Genomic DNA, 16,157 nt, shown 5'->3' on the forward strand with positions numbered 1-16,157 from the left:
TCGACAAGTAGGTGAGTTAAACCACCTCGTGCTGTCTTGAATGGTCCCACCATGTCTAGACCCCAAACTGCGAAAGGCCAGGCAAATGGGGATGGTCTTGAGCGCAGAAGCCGGCTGGTGCGGCTTGGAGCTGAACTTTTGGCATCCTTTGCATTTTTGGACCAACTCCTTGGCCTCTTCCAAGGCAGTCGGCCAGAAGAAACCGTGCCGAAAGGCTTTGGCGACGAGTGCTCTTGAAGCCGCATGGTGGCCGCATTCGCCTTGATGGATGTCTTTGAGAATTGTCTGGGCTTTCTCTGGCTCTACGCAGCGCTGGTAGACACCAGTGACGCTGCGTCTGACCAGCTCTCTGTTGACTATGGTACAGGCTGCCGCCCGGCGTTGTACTTGCCGAGCTGAGGTATCATCAGTTGGTAGCTCTTTGTTCACCAGGAATTTGAGGATGGGCTGGGCCCATGAGGGTGCTTCTATTTCTTCGACTACTAGAACTGCGACTTGGACGAGGGCGACTGGGCTCGGGGGCGGCGGGTTGGAGTCAACAACTGCTTGCTGGGTTAATGAGGTCCTCAGGCCGATTGGGGCGGCCCCTGGGTCGAGTTCTGGAGTCTTCGAGTCCTCCACCGCAGTCCCCGGGCCGGGTTCTGCAGTCCCTGGGCTGGCCTCGACTGTGGCGGCTCCGGAGTCATCTGCCGAGATCCTCGTGCCACCTGTCGGGGCTCTGGAGTCGGATCCGACGTCTTTGGGAGGAGCCGGTACGAAGATGGAGTTTGATTCTGGTGAAGGCTTGACGAACGGCTTGAGGAGGCGTTGAAGGGCGACGCCAGATGGTATTGCTTGGCGGGTAGAGCCGATTCGTGCCAAGGCATCTGCTTGGTCGTTGTCGTTTCTTGGCACATGGAGAAACTCGCACCCCTCGAAATACCCACTGAGTTGTTGCACGAGGAAATGGTAACTCGCCATGTTTGCATCTTTCGCGTCCTAGTCGCCAGATGACTGCTAGACCACTAAGTCTGAGTCGCCATAACACAAGATCCGGCGGATGCCTAGTTCTTTGGCAAGCCGGAGCCCGTGAATGAGTGCCTCGTAATCAGCGACGTTGTTGGAGGCGGCAAAATGGATTTTCAGTGCATATTTGAGCTTGTCGCCTTTAGGGGAAGTGAGGACGACGCTGGCTCCCAAGCCGGTGCGCATCTTGGAGCCGTCGAAATGCATCCGCCAATGGGTGGAGTCGGGCGCTGGAGGCAGGTACTGGGTCTCAGCCCAGTCGACGAGAAAGTCGGCCAGTGCTTGTGACTTGATGGCGGTGCGGGGCTGGTAGTAGATGGTGTAGGGAGCCAGCTCTATGGCCCACTTGGCCACTCGGCCGGAAGCATCTCGGCTGCCAATGATCTCGGCGAGCGGGGCCATGCAGACCACCGTGATTGGATACTCTTGAAAGTAAGGCTTCAATTTCTTGGTATTAAAGTGTACGCCATAGAACATCTTCTGGTAGTGGGGATAGTTCTGCTTGGAGGTCGACAGTACCTCGCTCAGGTAATATACCGGTCTCTGCATAGGTAGCGCCTTGCCTTCCTCCTTGCGTTCCACTACAATGACCGTGCTGACTACCCGGCTGGTGGCGGCGATGTACAGGAGCATAGGTTCCTTGGGAGTCGGAGCCGCCAGGACGGGTGGAGTAGTCAGCATCTTCTTCAATTGGAGAAAAGCTTCGTCCACCTTGTGGTTCCACTCGAAAAAAGTGGTCTTCTTCATGAGTTGGTATAAGGGGAGAGCTTTCTCGCCCAGCCGACTGATGAATCGGCTGATGGACGCCAAGCAGCCGGTGAACTTTTGCACATCCAGCAGTCGGCCGGGTACCTCAATTCTCTCAATGGCCTTGATTTTTACTGGGTTGCATTCTTTGCCGCGTTCAGAGACCAGGAAGCCAAGGAGCTGGTCGGCTGGTACCCCAAAGACACACTTCTCGGGATTGAGCTTGATCTGGAATCGGCGCAGGTTTTCAAAGGTCTCCTTGAGGTCTTCCAACAGTGTTCCACACTTTTCCGTCTTCACCACCACGTCGTCCACGTAGACGTGGGCATTCCTGCCGAGCTGCTTGAGGATACACTTCTGCATGCAACGCTGAAAGGTGGCGCCGGCATTCCTCAAGCCGAACGTCATGGTGAGGTAGAAGAATGCTCCAAACGGCGTGATGAAGGCGGTCTTCAATCTGTCAGCCGGGTTCAGCTTGATCTGGTGATATCCTGAGTATGCATCCAAGAAACTCAACAGCTCGCATCCGGCTGTGGAGTCTATCACCTGATCGATTCTTGGTAGAGCAAATGGGTCCTTGGGGCATGCCTTGTTGAGGCTCGTGTAGTCAATACACATTCGCCACTGCTTGTTCTTCTTTAGTACGAGGACCGGATTTGCCAGCCACTCCGTAAAGAAAACTTCCATAATGAAGTCGGCTGCTAGGAATCGGGCTATCTCTTCTCCAACCACTCTTCTCTTCTCTTCTGATAGGCGGCGCAGGAGCTGCCTGACCAGCTTTGCATCAGATCGGACATGTAACTTGTGCTCGGCGAATTCCGTTGGCACACCTGGCATGTCTTTGGGGGACCATGCGAAGATGTCCCGATTCTCACGGAGGAAATCGACGAGCTCGCCTTCCTATTTACTGTCGAGGTTTGCACCTACGACGGCGTACCTCTCTGCGTGCTCCGGATCCAAGGGTATCTTCTTTGTCTCTTTGGCCGGCTTGAACGAACCCTCAGCCTCCGACTCTTTTGGGTTGGGTGATACCTCAGGCTGCTTGCCGGCCATCGCCACAACTCGCTCGAGGAGCCGCTTCTCGGCCGCAATCACCAGGGACTCGGCCAGCCGACTGCTCTCAGCCGCGCAAGCAGACGACTTCCGGTAGTCGCCAGCCACAGTCAGAATTCCCCTGGAACTGGGCGTCTTCATCTTGAGGTAAGCGTAGTGGGGGACCGCCATGAACTTGGCCAAGGCGGGTCGGCCAAGTAGCACATGGTATGGGCTCTCAAGGTCCACCACCTCAAACCAAACAGACTCTCTTCGGAAGTGATCTTTGTCCCCAAAGAGGACGTCCATCAGGATCTTGCTGATCGGCGAGCAGGAAAGCCCAGGTACAATGCCGTGGAACACTGTCCAGCTGTTTTGAAGCTGTCTTTGCTTGATTCCTAACTTCTCCATGGTGTCCTTGTACAGGATATGGATGCTGCTGCCTCCGTCTATTAGGACTCGCGAGAAACGCGCAGCTCATCTATCCGTGGCCAAGGTGGCATCCAAGACCAAGGCATAGGAGCCCGGACTTGGCATCACCTCTGGGTGGTCAGCCCTGCTCCAGCTGATGGGCTTTTCAGACTAGTGCATGAACTCTGGCGTTTCCGACGCTACTGCATTCACCTCTTATCGCTGCAGCCGCCTGCTGCGTCGATCATCAGCCATACTGGTAAACACCATGTAGGCTCCGTGTTCTTCAGGGTATTCGTCTTGCACTGTGCCGACTGGCCTGGCAGCCGGCTGCTGGGGCGGAGGCGGAGGTTGCCGCCCAGCCGGCGGGGGAGGCAGGAGGCCGTCTCCCTTGGTAATCCTGGTGAGCCAGTGGCACTTCCGGGTGGTGTGATTCGATGGCTTCGTGCTGCTGTGGAATTTGCAAGGTCCATCCAGGGTCTGCTCGTAGGAGAAGGCCGGCAACCAGTTTGTCTTGCCGCCTTTCTGTCGCTTGAGCGGGGGCTGCCCATCCGGGTGCTGGGCTTCAACGGTCGCGATCTGCCGGCTGCTGGAAGCCGGCTGCGGGGCCTTGCGCTTGTGGTCGCCCTACGGTTGTCGTCGGCTGGCGTCTCCCGCCAGAGTCCTTGGAGCTTGAGGGGCCACTTTGCCAGTTATGCTGACTTGAATTTCCGCCTTCATGGAGGAGTCGGCCGTGGCGTACTTGTCCGCTATGATCAGTAGCTCATCGAGGGTTTCTGGATCGTCACAGAGGAGCTTGTGCTTGAGGAGGGTGCCTTCTCGGCACCCGGCTGTGAAGTACTCGATGGCCTGCACCTCGTGCACGCCCTCGCAGGAGTTCCAGAGCTCAGCCCAACGCGTGAGGTAGTTGCGAGTCGACTCGTCAGGACCTTGCACGCACAAGGAGAGCTGTCGAGGCTTGGGGGGATGGTTGTACGTGCTGGTGAAGTTGCGGACGAACGCTTCGATGAAGTCAACCCAGCTATTGATGCTGCGGGGCCTCAGGCTGTTCAGCCATGTCCGGGCCGTGCCCTGAAGCATGAGCGAAACGTATTTTACGGCAACACGTTTGTTGCCGTTTGCTATGCTAACAACCGTGGAGTTGTCGACCAGCCAGTCTTCCGGCTTCATGGAGCCCGTGTACTTGGGCGTGTCTCTTGGGAGCGTGAACCCTCTGGGAAAGGGCTCGTCCCGAATGCGGGGCCCGAAACAAGGCGGACCCAGCTCATCTTCTTCTTCCAGCGCCAGGGACCGGTGAAGTCGGTCGATCCGGTGGCGGGCGTCATTCTCTCCAACTCCCTCTCGGCGGCCAAAGCGGTCACCAAGAGTCGGATGGTCAACAGGCGGCGGGGAGACTCGCCTCTCCTTACGGGGAGGAGGAGGCGGACAGTCGTCCCGTCGTTCCACTGCTCTCGGGCGGCCGTCTCGGTCGCGCTCTATGGTAATGCGAGTCTGACTGTGGCTGACAGCCGGCTCCTTGTCCCTTCTTCCTCGGGCGCCGCCAGTCGGTGTCCGAGACGTTGCGCCTTGATCTCGGTGCGGGTCGTCGTTTAGCCGCTACGACGCCTCCGTGCGGCAGCCGGCCTCGTTCTGCGTGGCGGCCGCGTCGAGGAGCCGCTGGACTCGCTCCATCATGAGGCGGCGTTCTTCGCCCTCGAAATTGTCCAGCTCATCCACCGCTGCCTGGGCGGCTCGGATGTTCTCCGGTGGTGTAGCGTACACGGGGCGGCTAGCCCCAAACAGGCTGGCGAAGGCTACGCCGCGCTGCTGGACCGCGCCAAGGCGGCAGGGCCCTGCCGGGGCCGGCGAGCCGCCAACGGCGCGATCCATCTCCCGCTGGTAAGCTTCTGACAAGCGTCTCATGCTGGCCAGCTTCTTCGCGCCTTCAACGAGCTGAAGGCGGCGCGCTTCTAACATCTCTGCGTCAGCGTCTTCCGGAATGGGCGCAGTTAGGTCTTGTAGCGCCGCGCCGAGCGAGTCGTGCGCTCCTCCGCCAAGGGACTCGTCATGGATGATGACTAGCACCTCGGGGATAGTGCTTCCGTTGCTCTCCGCGCGAGGGAGAGGTTCGTCGTAGACCACCACATTGGTGGGGAACGCGTCGAGCGACGCGGTGTCGGAGTCGACCAGCATCGGGTCGGTGGAGCCTACGGACTCCAAGTCTACAGCGGGCTCACCGGGAACGTGGAGTTGATCGAGGAGGCCTGCGAGGAGGTTCTCGGGGCCACCCGTGCCTGCGTCGGACACAGGTTCGTCGGAGAGGCGGACCTCGCCGACAAGTTCGACCAAGGAGCTGGATGCGCAGGCGATCTCAACGCCGCGCAACGTGTCGATGCAAACTTCGTCTGGCGTGCCTAGCTGGCTGCGCTCGCCAGGGAGGAAAAGGGTTCCCGTCCAGAACAGATCTCCGGACGGTGGTGCACCAGGCCCCACGGTGGGCGCCAAATGTCGGGGGTTTTGTGCGACATATGCCAAAGGATGGCTTATCATGGTGGGGGCGAGTAGAACGTCGCCGGTTCCTGGAAACGGGATGAGGTGAAGACATGCACGCCGGCGAATCTTACCCAGCTTCAGGGCTCTCCGGGGAGATAATACCCCTACTGCTGCTTTGCGGGGTCTCCGCATGATCACTATGGCCAAGTGTTTACACGGTTGCTCCTTGAGCTGTTTCTTAGAGGTAGGAGAGGGCAAGGCTAGCTCTCTCCTTCTATCTGATATGGTCTAGAGCTACTGGGTTCCAACCCTTTGCATGGGTGCCCTGGGGGGTTTATATAGGCCTAACCCCCAGGGGTACAATGGTAATCCGACTGGGCGCGGGCCCAGCCGTCAGTGCCTCTGGCCTCCGACTTCTCCGCTGACTGCTGGGGCCCGCTGACTGGTGGGCCCCGCCGACTGGTCTGGTACAGAGCCGACAGGACGCGTCCGCCGCGGGCGGGTCTTGCCGGCTACTGATTACTGTAGCCGCGCTTCTGATGACGCGAGCTTGGTCATGGGGTCATGGCAACAGTCCCGCCGCCTGGCGGGCGATCACTATTGCCACTCCCCATCACATCTTGATTAATGGTGCGTGGGGCCCAGGGGAGGTCTCGGCCGACTCCCCGGGGCCGACTCCTGACGGATCCGACTGGCGGTCCTCTCGCCGTCTCCTAGGGTCTCACTGACTGGTGGGACCTGCTGCCTCCGGGCCGTACGGACAAGCTGTCGTGGGCGCAGGTGTCGGATTTCGGGTTCCGGCAGACCCTTGAGGTTCGAACACTGGGGTGCACGCGAAGATTTCGCCTCCTACCTACCTGCACCCCTCCGTCATGCTAGGATCTAAACTATGGGAAGAACAACACAAGAGACATAGGGTTTATACTGGTTCGGGCCACTGATGTGGTGTAATACCCTACTCCAATGTGTGTTGTGGTGGATTGCCTCTTGGGCTGATGATGATGAACAATACAAGGAAGAACAGCCTCGCGAGGGTCTGTTCTTGGCCGGGGCGATGAACTGCGGGGAGGAGTTCAGTCGCCTTTCTCTTTCTCTCTAACCGACCGAACCCCCTTCTATGTGGGTGGCTAATCCTATTTATAGAGGCCCTGGTCCTCTTCCCAAATATCGAGCGGGAAGGGAGCCAACAATGGCGGGCTAATTTGAAGGGGGACAACAAGTATCAGCTATCCTGACAAAAGTAGTCTTTGCCTGCGCATAGCTCTGGTGATGACGCCGTCTTGGGCTCCACGGTGACCTCCATCTCGTAGTCCTCCTGGTCTTGGTCTCGTTGCACCGAAATGGCAACCTTTGCCTGATGCCTCGGTACTCCATGGCTGCGCTTGATCCCTTTGCACTAAATGGGAAAGGAGGATGCTGCGCGGCTGGCACCCGCCTGGGGCCCTGAGTCGTCATGGCTTGCGTCACGGGCACCTCACGAGGTACTCCGCCTTGATCTCTCCACCTCCTTGTGAGCCAGCCTGACAAGGCCGTGCCTGAGGAAGCTCTGCGTCGTCCGCCCCGCGAGGCTTGGCCCCTCACGAGGGTCTTGGGTTTGTGTTGGTGAAGACGGGCCGTGCTGGGGCCCCCTTTTGAGCCACGCCGTAGGCCGCAGGCAGGCAAGTCTGGGGACCCCCATTCCCAGAACATCGACAGTAGTCCGCGGGCCCAAGGCGCGCCTGGACTTGGCCGTGCAGGGAGGCGGAAGGGCAAGAGAGAAGCACCACAGGCCCTAACAGCCTGCGGCCTTGGGCGCCGCGTGGCGGTTGATTGGACGTGGGCGGCACAGTTCCCCCACACCCTCCTTATTTTGCGCCATGCTAGGCGGACCCGCAGTCGTACACAGCCGTTCCCTTTTCTGTTGCTCGAGTGCCCTCTGTCCTTCCTCCGCTCGAACTCCGGATTTTGTTTTCAACCTGATCTCGAACCTCCCTCCCCCCCTTCCCATCGCCATGGCTCCGACGAAGAAGGGGAGAGGGAAGAAACCTGTGTCTCCGCCTTGCCCGCCGCCGTCGGCGGCCCCCGCCGTGGGCTTGGAAAAGGTCAGCTTGGCTCTGGCCACCATCTTCAATGAATGCGGGAGGACGACGGCCTGGCCCGCATCCCGCTTCTCCATCGACAGGACAGCCACTGAGGTCCCGTATCTTGCCGACGCCCTGTGGGCGGGTCTGGTTCCTCCATTTTCTGACTTCTTCAACGCCGTGCTTTCCCACTATGAGATCCACATGATGCATCTAGGTCCTGAATCCATCACCCTCCTTTCGGTCTTCACCTTTGTTTGCGAAGCTATGGTGGGCATCCCTCCTTCGGTTGCCTTGCTGCGCCACTTCTTCTCGTTGTGTCTTGTCGACCCTACCCACTGCTGGGCTTGCGTGAGCTTCGTTGCCGCGCCTGAGACGGCGGCCTCTGGGATTGACTTCAAGCTCCCCCTGCCCGCAGTTGGGTTCCGCGAGCGGTGGATGTATGTGGACGCAGGGGTGCCCAGCCCCCTGCTATTGGAGCCGACCTCACCTGCCGCCCCCAATTCGGGCTTGGGCCAGGAGACGCTTGAGAGCTCCCGGCTCGTCTTCGTCTGGTGCCGCTTCGCGCTCTTGAGGTCGCTTGGCGTGACAGCGCCCAAGGTGGTGAAGGAGTTCCTGCTATGCCGCGTTGCTCCTCTTCAACGCCACTCGCGCCAGATGTGGGCCTTCCGTGGGCGCGAGGATCATATGAGGCTCCAGGAAGAGGACCTGACTCCTGAGGTGCTGAGGACGGCGCTCTTGACCCTGGCTGGGGACCCCAACCCCGGCAGCGTCCGGCAGGGAGGGGCCTTGCTGTACCTCTGCCAGAGCAGGGGCGACTTTGTGAAGCAGATTCCTGTCTTTGATGAGTGGGGGCCGCACCCCGCCGGCCTTCAGGGGCCTCGCGAGAACCCAGTGGTGGTGACTGCCCTTCCAGTCGGCCAAGGCGACTCATCCTCGAGTGGCGGAGCAGGGAGGCACGAGGCGCCAGAGGCCGAGGGGGCTCCCGGCGCGGTGACAACGCCGGGCGAGGCTCATGAGGAAGCAACTCTTGGGGACCGTGCCGCTGAGGCTGAGGGTGATGAGCAACTGCCCTCAGTGCCTGCGACTGGGGCCCCTGAGGCTCCAGCTGCTTTCTTGGGGAGGCGATTGGCAGCGCACATCAGGCAGGCGCCCCTGCCGCAGATCGCCTTGACGCTCCTTCTTCGTCGAAGGTTGATCCATGCGCCCAACTCTTGGGCCGGTTCCGCGTGGACTTTGGGGCTCTCCGGAAGAGAAGGGAGGCCCTGGGCAACGATTACCCTTGTCGCCTGCTGAAGCGCAGAAAGTACTTCGCCACTGATGAGTAAGCCTTCTCCTCTCCCAGCTCCCGATCCTTCCGTTGCTCTTACTGACTCTTGCTCCGCAGGCCCCTTCCAGCCGAGCATGCGGAGACGGCTGAGGAGCCGTCTCCTTTGGCTTCGCCCCCTCTACCGTCCTCAAGCGCTCCGTGCAGCAGAGCCCTTGTGGTGAGGGCGATTGAAGAGGCGAACCATCCCGAGGCGTATCGTGGCCCCGCGCACCTCGCAATCCTCCTTCGTGGGCCTTCTCGTGGCATAGCCAGCCTGCCATGGGCTTCTCGCCTGGTCGTGAACTGCGATTGGCTGAGGCGCTTCCTGCGCTCTTCTCCTGAGGACGGGCTGGCCCCAGGCCGGGCTTTTGACGCGGCGTGCCCGGCCGTCGCGAGGGTGCCAGCCCCCAGCCCAGAGGGGGAGTGCTGACTCGTGGTCCCCGGCGCTTACTTGGGGCGGATGATGGTGTGGAAGACGTGCTCGAGCGCGCTCGAGAGCGTCGCGCTCTCCGCCAAGGATTCCTTCGAAGGGCGACTGACGCAGTGAGCCTGCTTGGTGAGGAGCTTGCTGATGAAGACGCGCGCCTTGAGGCTGAGGGCCTGTGCCTGGTTGCAGAGAGGCGCGAGCTGGAGGGCGCCATCGCCCTTGCCCGCCGTCAGCATGATCTTGATGAAGCAGAGGCCAAGGCGTCGTTGGTGGCCTCTCGGGAGGCCCGATCTTTGGGCGCTGAGGAGGCTCGGGAAGCTGACCGGCGGCGAACGGCGGTGGAGGAGCGGGCTCGGGAGCTCCTGGCCTGGTGCCACTCGCTGGAGGAGCAGGTGGAGCTGAGCGAGGCAGCCCTTGCGTTGATGAAGGTGGCCTCCGGCGACTCAGCAAAACTCCAAAAGCATGAGGAGGCGCTGACGCTGGAAGCCGCCAAACGTACCCGTGAGTACGAGCGTCTGGAGACGAGGGAGCGCTTGGTGACGCAGGCAGAGGATGATGTTGCCACACAGGAAGTCCGCGTCCTGGAGGAGGTCGGACGTCGAGTGGTGATGGCGCGCTTGAACCTTGAGCACGAGTTCGAAGAGAAGCTGGGGCTGATCCGGGCTCAAGCTGAAGGCAGGACTGCCGCCTTGAGGGCCAAGCTGGAGGAGGCGGCGCGGCGGGTCGATGCTTCCCGGGCCGCCCTTGAGGTGGCGCGAGGTAAGTTAACCACCTCCCAGGCTGAGGTGCTCCTTCTTCGCCTGCGGGTGGAGGAGGCTGAGGCCGTCGCGCGCCAGAATGCGGACGAGATACGTCAGCGGTGGATCTTGGAGCATGAGCACGGCCCCATGCTCACCACTCTCCGGGAGAGAGCCAACGCGGCCTTGGGCAATATCTGTGAGGAGGCCGTCGGCGAGCCGCACGCAGTCAACTACGCGGGCAATCTTCAGTTCTTCACTGATGTGGTGACGCATCTGGAGGCACGGTTGACCAGGGCTGACAGGTTGGTGGAGGAGAGGAGCCGCACCCTGCTCAGGCGCGCCTTTTCCCGCGTCTTCAGTCACCTCCGGAACATGGATCCCCATTTTGATTTTGACGTCGTCATCGCCCCAGTCCCCCAGGCCGTCCGAGGCGAGCTGGCGCACTGGGTGGAAGACAATGTGGACGCTCTTATCAGGGCCTTCGCCTCAGACGACGACGACGTGATCGTGGCGGCTGACGAGGGCGGTGTGATGGACGGCTCTGACGGCGTTGGCGGCAACGCGAACAGCGATGGCGAGTTCAGCGACGCCAGCAACGGCTCTGGTGGTGCTCCTGAGGACGCATTGGGGGATTTGTCCTACTGATTTTCCATCGTTCCTGCTTCCCTACCCTGCATGAATAGAACTCAGGTTTTGGCCAGATAGTTGTGAGAGCATTTTGGAGGGGGAGCCCCTCATGTAAAACTTGCGTTTATCGTGTCAGTAGAAGCTACATTGCCCATGCGCCCGCGCCAAGTGGTTGGCTTAAGCGACGCGCTGGTCGGCTGGTTTACCTTTGTCCTGTGCTGGCCTTGGGGCGGCCTGCAGGATGCTGTGGTGCCCTAAGTGTTTCCTGATTGAATCCGTAGGATCTGCAGTAAAACGCCCTCCTGAGAGGACGCGGCGGCGGCAGTCTGGGCTGCGCACAAGCTAGGCCTGACCCGGCTCGCGAGGGGCTCACGAGGGGAGGCAGCTGAGGTGAAGTGGTAACCGAAACGCGAGAAATTGCTGGAACGAGACTAAGCACCCCTTCCCCGAACACACGCAAATCTCAAATTCGAATCCAACTTGAAACCAGCGGGGGAAAGCGACAACCAAAGGGAAGAGCAATGAAAGCAAACAAAAGGCCGCTTCCGGCACCTAGTCTAGTCTTGGACGTCTTCTCACCAGCGCGGAGCTAAGTGCTGCCACTGGGCGTGGGAGGGAGCCCCAGGGCTTGAGGCCGGCACCCCTGAGACTCCGGGGCGTGTACAGCCCCACTCATTATTACGTGAGAGTGTCACAGGGCGGCGAGCTTCACATGCACTGGGCCTTCTTCACAGGTACTGGCCTTGCTTCATATCGCCAGATGAGGGCCCCGCCTTGCGCCACACTCTAGTGCCATCAGCAACGACCGGAAACCAGGACGCCGCCCGATTGGGTAGAGCGGTCGCCAGCGGTTCCCCCAACGACCATGGGTCCTCCGCCAGGGGCAGGCCCTGAGGCACCTCCCCAGCAGAGGCCCTACCTCCTGAGAACACCTTGCTCCGAACGCCGCGGTGGTGATGTCGGATCTCGGCCCCTCTCCTGCAGTCCCCTACACCCTCCTCCCGAGGGGTAGGAGACTGTGGGAGCGAGGAAGCTGCTCGCTGCGGCGACCTACACCTCCTGCGATCCATGGTTAGCATATACATAGTCCTGAAGAATTAGTGGGACCGTCCCGGGGCTCCTGGAAAGGCTCAGCTTCTAGTGCCTCGTCCCCCCAGCTTAGGCTGAGGAACGAGCCTTGTCCGTTCTCGTGAGGGTGTCCTTGGTCCATCATGAGGGGCACGTATTCTTCTGGCGCCGTCATCCCGAAGGCCACGCCGTAGTGCTCCGCGTGCCACGCGGTCCTGCCTGACGCGCCCACCGTGGGGTGGAAGCGCGGCCGCCCACTAGGGCCGCGGTTGCGTTGAGTCCTTCTTCGCGGACCGGGGACGGGGGCAGCGCCGACGCCGGTCCGGCGCTGACAGCTTCGCCGGCGTCGGAGTAGCCTTGGAGCCCGCGGGCGCGCGCGGAGCCCCCGCGCGGGCCGCCCTGGGCTTGAGATGGGAGCTGGGTGGAGAAGGGGTGAGCCCCCGAGGCGGCGAAGCCCAGGAGCTCTGCCACTCGCTCCAGCAGCACGTCGTGGCCGCCCTCCAGCAGTCTGCACTGCAGCAGCTCTTGGGCCACCGTGAGCGCGGCCCTCGAGTTCGCCTACTTCCTGCGAGTGTACGACATCGTGGTCGCGGCATGATTGGAGGCCCTTGCTGCCGACTGCGCCTGCCGCGGCGTGAGAGCTGTCGAAGCCTGTCCGCGTCGCCCGCGGCCTGCAGCGCCCTGCGGACCGCGAGCTGCCTGGGGCACGGGGTCGCCCGAGGCGAGCGGCTCTGCGCGGGCGGGCCACGCCGCCCATGGATCTGGGTTGCCCGCCTGGTCGCCGGACATGGCGACGACGACGCGATGGGGCACGAAGCGGTAGAAGGTGGACTCCGGCGCACCCCTACCTGGCGCGCCAAATGTCGGATTTCGGGTTTCGGCAGACCCTTGAGGTTCGAACACTAGGGTGCGCGCGAAGATTTCGCCTCCTAGCTACCTGCACCCCTCCGTCACGCTAGGATCTAAACTATGGGAAGAACAACACAAGAGACACAGGATTTATACTGGTTTGGGCCACCGATGTGGTGTAATACCCTACTCCAGTGTGTGGTGTGGTGGATTGCCTCTTGGGCTGATGATGATGAACAATACAAGGAAGAACAGCCTCGTGAGGGTCTGTTCTTGGCTGGGGCGATGAACTGCTGGGAGGAGTTCAGTCGCCTTTCTCTTTCTCTCTCTCTCTAACCGACCGAACCCCTGCTATGTGGGTGGCTGGTCCTATTTATAGAGGCCCTGGTCCTCTTCCCAAATATCGAGCGGGAAGGGAGCCAACAATGGCGGGCTAATTTGAAGGGGGACAGCAAGTATCAGCTATCCTGACAAAAGTAGTCTTCGCCTGCGCAAAGCTCTGGTGATGACGCCGTCTTGGGCTCCACGGTGACCTCCATCTCGTAGTCCTCCTGGTCTTGGTCTCGTTGCACCGAAATGGCAACCTTTGCCTGATGCCTCGGTACTCCGCGGCTGCGCTTGCTCCCTTTGCACTAAAGAGGAAAGGAGGACGCTGCGCGGCTGGCACCCACCTGGCGCCCTGTGTCGTCATGGCTTGCGTCACGGGCACCTCACGAGGTACCCCGCCTTGATCTCTCCGCCTCCTCGTGAGCCAGCCTGACGAGGCCGTGCCTGAGGAAGCTCTGCGTCATCCGCCCCGCGAGGCTTGGCCCCTCGCGAGGGTCTTGGGTTTGTGTTGGTGAAGACGGGCCATGCTGGGGCCCCCTTTTGAGCCACGCCGCAGGCCGCAGGCAGGCAAGTCTGGGGACCCCCGTTCGCAGAACGCCGACAGCAGGATTCGATCCTGTGGTGCTGATGTCAGGGCCGGCAGGGCAACAGTGCCACGCCGCACAGAGATCTTCCCGGGTACGGCGTGCTGTGGCCATGCCTGCCCTTGGTAAGGGGCAGGAGTGGGCTTCACTGTAGCCACGCCCCTGCCCCGTCCCCTTCGATGAGGTCATGGGGTTTGTTGGAGTTGCGGGCCGACTCCCCGAAGCCGACTTCTCTGGAAGTCGCCAATCAGGAGTCGGCTTATCCTGAAGCTGTCCCTGGGACTCGGCCGTGAGCGGGCAGTCAGCCGTCTTGCCATTGACTCCTCAGAAGGCGGCTCTTTGTCCTGGGGTCTTGAGGCGCAGCCCGCCCCGATGTCTTGATAGGTTCTAGGGCTCGGGTCGGCCTACCCGTGGCCCATTACTCCGACAAGTGATGCATAATACCCTACTCCTACTGGTTCCTGTTTAGCTAGTGTTCTTGGACTAGTTACAAGGCGTGCATGGTCCAAAAATCCGAATCCTCTCTCAGTACGCCGCGGGCCTCCTTTTATAGTAAAAGGGGCTGCCATAGTGGCACACGGGAGGTGGAAAGCTATACAATAGTTGAGTCTATCTCTTGGCACCGTAGGACAAACGCATTTAATGTGCTGCCGACATGCCCTTCTTGCTTTATCGGGGACGGCAAGGAAGCTCGTCCCAGATGTCGCCGCTTCGCCTGGCTTCAACGCGCGTCCAAACTGACGAGGCGTGTAGCGCCACGCAGGCTGACTGCTGAGTTGGTGCGGTGGCAGAGTCTTCACGAAGATCTCCATGCCACCACGTAGGTGCTTGCCGAGTCGGCCTAGAGGCCGCACATCGCCACACAGGTGCCTGCCTAGCTGGTGGGCTGGCAGCTGCATGGGAACAACGGTGGAGTCTTGGGAGATGCGGGTCTGGCTGCAGCCGCACGGATGTTTTTGGCAAGAGTCTTGCCGAGGCCCCGACAAGGGTCTTGCCGCAGCATCGTGGTCGTCCCTGGCAAGGGTCTTGCCGGGGGTCTCGTGGGTATCCTTGGAAAGGATCTTGCCGAGGATCATCGTCTTCTGGTCATCATCTAGTCTTGTGTGCTTCTGGTGTCCAAAATAATTTGCATGCCACAATGGGGGTGCCTCCCGAGCCTCGGTTCCAAAGTGGTTGATGGTGTTGGAACTCTTGGGCTCAAGGGGGGCGACTCTGCTGGTGTTGGGCAAGTTGCCCCAGCAAGGTTCTTGCCGGGGCTGTGGAGGTCGCCCCGGCAAGGGCCTTGCCGGGGGAGTTCACCTCGCCCTTCTGCTCTTCGTGTTTCTGGCTTGCCGTTGCTCTGGTTGTCTTGCGGCTTTGCTTCCTGCCTCTGCCGCACTAGGTTTGGCCGCAGGCGCGACTCTAACTGCCAGCGCACAGGTAAAGGGGTACAAAATAGGACCCCTCCTTTTATGCACCGACATACATCCTGAAAATTGGCCCATCCCTTGAATGAGACGTTAACAGGCCAAAACCACATCGGGCCGATATTGAGCCCAAATATATAGCGGGCTGTTAACGGGCTCGAACTGACGATGTGCTGCAATGGTGTCAAATCGTTAACGGGCCACTGACGGGTCGAATTGGCATATCTCATATGGGCCGTGGGCTTAAATGGACCTGACACAAGTAGGCCTTATATTGGCCGGCTTGCTAATTTTTACTGGGCCGGCCTTTTTCACCGGAATGGGCCACTGTTGGGCCATGACATGTGTCGACCTATCATAGGCGCCTCCTGTCCAATGAGTGATGACATCTGTCCCAACGGTGAGCCAACACGTGTTTCCTCCGGCCAATGAGAATTTTACACGTGGAAAATCCCCATTGGTCCGGGCTGTTAACGGGTTATCGGATCAGAAACCAGACCCTATAGTTTAACGGCGACCCGTTATGGTGGATGCCATGGGTCGGTTACCCTTTTCGAAAGCACTTCCGTGACGCGCAATTTATTGTCATGGAAGTGGACACTTCCGTGATGATAATTTTGGTAATGTCATGGAACACTTCTACGACAGCACATGTATGACTATCTTGATTCTGTCATAAAATCGTCATGGATGTACATGCATGACAGAAAACATGACCTACTGTGACAAACACGTATCATCACGGAAGTGCATTTTTTTGTAGTGAAAGGCAAATTGAAGTTGGATCTGGAGAGTTATGCCGCCCTCACTACTAGTGACATCCATATGGGTTATCCAGACCGCCTTCCATACTAGCCGTGAAATGGAGGCTGGCTTGGTAAACCTGATGAAGGAACATTATGAGGTATGTTCCTAACCCCTTTCCATATATATTCATATAGCTACCAATTATAGAGGATAGGAAAAGGTTGAGTATGCTATAGAATTCATAATAAGCCTCAAACTGCAACCTTTCAAGGCTGGCTTATTTGATCAAGATGAGCCGGGTCTTTCATATATTAATGTTTGAATGAACCTTATACAGGTTTTCACT

Source organism: Triticum urartu, chromosome 3A, assembly GCF_056163025.1.
Source record: "Triticum urartu cultivar PI428250 chromosome 3A, HENAU_Tu73, whole genome shotgun sequence".
In the NCBI taxonomy this organism is placed as follows: domain Eukaryota; kingdom Viridiplantae; phylum Streptophyta; class Magnoliopsida; order Poales; family Poaceae; genus Triticum; species Triticum urartu.